This window comes from Notothenia rossii, assembly GCF_949606895.1.
Source record: "Notothenia rossii genome assembly, chromosome: 1".
Classification (NCBI taxonomy): domain Eukaryota; kingdom Metazoa; phylum Chordata; class Actinopteri; order Perciformes; family Nototheniidae; genus Notothenia; species Notothenia rossii.
In genome coordinates, this window is record NC_136912.1 from 30,684,358 (window position 1) to 30,690,357 (window position 6,000).

The window sequence follows — 6,000 nt, forward strand, 5'->3', positions numbered from 1 at the left end:
GAGGGGGCCACAGCCGTAAATTGCGCCTATATGCCAGCGCCTCGGGATCAAAACCATCCCTCTTCACTGGACTGAGGCGTTGGCTCAGCAGACATTAAGAATGTGATGGTGTGTGACCTTCCACACACACAAAAAAGCTATATCATTGTAGACATTTTCAGGCAGTTATTCCCTGAACAAGGGAGATGGTCACATTATTGTTTAACCTTAATCTAAGCTTCTACGAGTCTAAAGCTCTTTTCTGACCAAACACAAACATTTTGTGATCCAATTGGTCCGGACAGATAGATCTCTTGTTCGCATACAACGTAAAGGTAAAGGCATATTAAGAAAATATACTATGCTAAGCTAGGCTAAACACGTAGCTGACCTTGCACAGAGATGAAACAGCCATTTGGTAAGCTAATTAGCTGATTAATATCAGAGCTCTTTTATCTACACATAGGAAGACACATTTTCAAAGCTATTTTTTATTAGGAATCATTCATCCACTTGACTCAGCAACAGATGGAGATGCATGTTTTCCTTCTCTTTCAACCTGTTAACCGAATGTTAATGTATGAGTTGATGCTGCTGTTTCCTTGGAATCTGTTGCTAGCATCCTTCAGTACCTCAGGGGAATGAAAGCTCTCAGAGAGACAGTGTGCTCTCGTCCAGACAGGCAGACTGAAGAGAGGATTATAAAAATATAAAGTCAGAGTTTTAGATAATGGCACACTGAGGTAGGTGGTAATGTATGTTGGATAAGTCTTATGTGAAAGTAACACCCAAAAATGGTTTGTTGACAAGAAACATTATATTCTGTCGGTAAAATAGCAGTTATTAAGGAAGTATTAAGCATTACATTGCAATTTCAATCTGTTTCCATGCCTGGGAGAAAGTACTGAGTCATTGAGGTCACTGAGGTAGGCCCCTTGTGTGACGTGGCGTTCTCTCTATTAGGCCATCTTTTTTTCCCTTTGTGCTAATAATAGCATAGACAGAGCCAGCAGAGCCAGACATGCATACAGACATGCAGACAGACAGACAGACAGGCGGATAGAAGGAAAATCTTGAACAAAGGGGAATGTCACAGCCCTATTCTGGACCTCTGTCTTATGATGGAGTGATATTGGGGTTATTCAACCTGAGAAACACAATCACATTAGGAGGAAAGTGCATTACACTAATCAGAAAATGGAAAACGGCATGGCCTCTGTTCTTTTTCAATTACTTTTGATATTGTAGAGAGATTTAGGTGTGAAGATTTCATTTGTAGAGTAAAGGTTACCTGACCCTATCAACTATGGATTTGATCATTTCTTTTCTTTTTCTTTGGTCAAATGATAGGACAAAGCAAATGTATCGCTCAATCAACATGTCATCTTATATTTAACATTTATAGACATACAGACAGGTTTCTGAAATGTTGGTTGAATTAGTAAATGGAAACGGGTTAATACAGATGCTTTATTATAAAGTGTGCATACGTTTTAGACACACATGCATACTGCAATGATTCTACACCAAAACAAATGTGATGATTGCATTAGTGATGTCAAAGCAGTGTGCAACATTGGAATCTTCCCAAACCTTCATCGAGGCTATATTTAAAACGCATCGCAAAGGACTATCTTGGATGACATCTAATTATTTCTTCAGTTTTTGAAGAGTGATTCATACCTGCAGCTATTAAACGGAAATGACTGAAACCTATTCCTATACAGGGAAACGTCTAATAAGATGTTAAAATTAAGATCCTTTTGGTTAAGAGGGAGTAATGTACATTTAGAAACTGATATGAGAATAAGCAATGCACCCTGATGTTGTACACAGGAGCCACAAAGCCAGTGTGGAATATAATATAATAATATCCAGTTAAAAATGACCTGCACCTGCCTTTCAGAAAATTGTAATATTTACACTGTAAAATATTACCATGATTTCACAATAGTTAGCTGTAATATTTTACAATAAATTACTGTTTTACCACTTTACAGTCTTTACCTGTAATGTTCACAATATAATACTGTAATTTTGAATTTCACAGTGAAATCAATGCAGGCACAGTTAATTACTGTGAATGTACAGGATAAATGATTACCAGCATTTCACAACATGTTACTGTATCATTTCATAGTAAAATACTGTATTCAGACCATCCTCTGTGATAACACAACAAATTAAGGGATTTTCTTGCTTGTATCGCTCTTGCTTGGCTTTAAATACTAATTTATTTATTTGGTGCAGGTTTTACTTAAATTGAAAGGGGCACCACTGCATGTGCCTTCAAATAAACGATGCAACATATAAATCTATGTAAAATTGAAATTGTTGTCTCGGCTTATTGTTTTCAGGTGCTTCCTGGGCCTTAACCCTGAGACGGGCTTGAAAGCCAAAAAGAGGCATGACAATTTAAACCCCCATGTCAGCACATTCTTCAGAAAAATGGTTGACTTTGAGTGGATGTCTGTGTAGACATGTGTCAAGTGCTCCCCTCCTTGTTTTCTGCACCTGGTCTGCCCCTGGCTCCGCCTCTGCCCAGGTGTTCGAAATTCCACTTAGCCGTGTGTATATATAAAGAGAAGCTGGAGGAGAAGGATGTCTCGCCTATCCTAAAACCGGGAGACACTCTCCTTAGAATACCTCTTTGCCATGTTGAGCTGCAGGCCATATTTTTGCAGATGTGTTTATGTTTAGCCTGGAGGACCTGGTAGTCCAGTTGTTTTTTTTGCGGCTTTATTTTGTTTCCCATAGGGTTTATAATTGATTTCTGGTTAGAGGGGAAAGCTCTGGGTCCTACGGTCCGTGTTGTGGCTGGCTCGGGTTCCCTCCTTCTGTTTGTTCCTTTTGGCCAGTCCTCCAGACCTCTTTTTGTTTCCCGTTTCGCTTGTGTGAGCAAACGGCTGATTATCAATAAATGCTCGTTACCAAGTACCGGTTATTGCGTGTATTCTTTCATGTTGTGGGTCTCAGCACGAGCCACTACCGCGGAGTAGAGGTTGGGGCCCTAACAACATGTCCAAGAAACTGTGAAATGTACTTTGCACTTCAATGGAGTAATACAAAGTTAAAAGGGCATTTTCTTTGTTTTTCTTTGTTGATTGAGCTGATTGAATTGTGTAGTTATGGTAAAATCCCAGTTAACTAGTCAAATTTACAATATATTATCGTATTATTTACATTTGTATATTTACAGTAAATTACTGGCTACTGTGTTGCATTACTTCTACAGTAATAGTGTGAAAATACAGGTAATTACTGTAATGTATGTTCAGCAAGGTAACATAATACCACAGCTCTACTGCTATATCACAATAATTCCATGGGCATGGCAACTGTAAAGTCACAGTATTTAGTTGTACTTTTATTCTAATTTTACTGTAAAATATCTACAGTAAATTACTGTGAAATATTTACAGTCAATTACTGTGACATATTTACAGTCAATTACTGTGAAATCCATGCAACTAGTAGCCAGTAATTTACTGTAATTTTACAGCCAAACATTTTACAGTCTAGTTTTGCTTCTTATTTACGCATTCTGTCATTATTCAGTTACCTAAGGAATTATCTTTGTTGCGTGATAAACTTCCAGCCATAAAGAATTCCTGAAGAAATAGGTGATGACCTTGATTTGACAAATACAGTAAATTCGAATTCTGACCTTTGTTCTGCTACAGTTACTTTCTGTCAAACGTTTGCAGAAATACACACAGTGGGTTGAAGAGTGAATTGATGCTTGGTCCTATTCAGATGGGACTCATTATTTTTGGTGATGGAGGGTGCAGCAAAACAAGTTCAATCTGCAGGGATGTGTCCTTAGAGAAACCTGGAGCTGAAGGCTGCAACCTCACAGTATCAACGCCGGATGTATTTTGAAATAAAACTCACATTAAGGTATCCATTTAGGTGGTGACATTCTGGCTTATAGGTCCATAACAAAGCAATCCTCATAAAGCTCAGGCCAATTTCAGAAATGTCTTTCATATTAGCAATGTCAGTTCAAGATTGTTGTTCCATAATCGAGTAAAAGACATTGTATCACTTATTTCAATCTTGATCCTGGGCTGTCACGTTCAGATACAGAAATGGATAAGTGCACACACAATGTGACAGTTTTTTATAATTGGTGTATAAGATCACATGTATGTCATGTTCGAAAATGTTCCTTCAGCTCTTTGGGGTGTGTGCTGCCGCTGCTTAATTCATAATAGAGCAGCTGAGCCCATCTAGGGCTTTCTATTCAACCTCCAGCCTGCAGACTGTGACACAGCATTCTGAGGGAGAACAAAAATAAATTCAAAGTATCAAAATGATGGGAAAAAATCAGCTGGGATTCAAACCCAGCTGAATCTTTTGAAAAACACAAGAAGTGAGACAAATGGAATAATTAATAATAAGGAGCTGAAAGGGTTTCCTGTGATCTGTCTCGGATTCTGTTTCAATGCTCAGTGTTGAAAATTCCCTTTTACACTTATGTTAGGGCCCTAATGACACATCCTGAACAGTTGAAAGATAACATGAAAGATTTTCATCATCTTTTCTCAAGACTCCTTCTTACTTTGTTCTTGTACATGATCAGGAAACATTTTTAAATTATTTCACCACCCACTTGCCATTAAATACCTGCTCTTGAATAGTTTGTGCAGATTTTCACAACATGTTAAAAAAGCATCTATTTCCAGTGATATTATCCAGCCTCACCTGAATTAAATATAATATTTGATCATTAGCTTTGTTTGGCATTATTAGGCCACATCAGTGTGACCATTAACTTCCTCTACTGCTGAGCAGCTGTGAAACTGTCAGAGGTCAGAAAGAGTTGTTGCGCCATCATTAATCTTCACACTGCAGGATTTTATCAAATACATTAAAGGACAATGTTTAATAAGGCCAATATTTCACAAAAGGAACACATTTCCCATGAACAAGGTACCAGCACTCTGTAGGTATATGGTCTAAGAGAATGGTCTTCTTTTGGTTGAACCAGAATTAAGTGGTTAACCTAGGTATGATGTGATTTCATACAGGCAAGAACAGCTGTATTCTGTGTCAGAGTCCTAATTTGTATTTAACGTATCCTTCAACCCTAACAATAATTGTATGTCACCTTCCACTTTTAATCCTGTGGCCACTAGAAGCAATATTTCATGTGCAAAACTGAGGCCAGTTCGTAGAGCCTCACAGTTTGATGCCATACTGCCACTGAACAAGCCGTCAGATTCGGCGTTAGTCATAGGCTTTTATTTGTTTATTCCACACAGAAACCGAAGTGTAACAAAACCAATTTGCAGTTTCAAAGGGGATCTATATTCTGGACTATTTACTGACCCCTGTTTACATTCTTATGTTAAGATAAGATAACCAGCAGCTGGCTGAAGCCTAATATTCATTGGACAAATATAACACTGGTATTTATTTTCTTATCCAACTCTCTGCAGGATCGACAAGTCGAAGTATCACTTTTTTTCTATTACCACCATAAAAATGGTGACTGCATTAGCAAAGTGTTACCTTTTACACATCAACAAACAAAATCTGATCTGTTTTCCTCTTTACTTCTATGGTCTCCAAAGACTCCTGAAAGAAATATTGCTAAATGCTGGACCAGTTACTATCTTTGCAGTTTCCCTTTTCCCCTAAAACATCTGGCCGCTATTAGTCAGAGAACTATAACGGTACAGACGTGACACATTATACCAAGATGATGCCCTGAATAATAATGAAACCTCTCAGAGAGTCAGGTGAATTCTCCCTGGGTTCATAAAAGGGTCTTTTTGTCATTAGATATTACTGTTTGACCCATCATAATAAATAAATGAACCCTAGGTGATCATGAGGCAATTGCTTTAAGCTTGTGTTGCCTCTCTCTCCAAAAATTTTTCATTTGTGGTGTTGATTATCTTTGAGATGATGAGTGTCCAACCTTGAAAACTCCCCTCATTATATTGTGTTCATTTTGCAATTGAATCAGTGCAATTTGCTCACAGTATTGTTGGTTTAGAGAGGATAAAACAC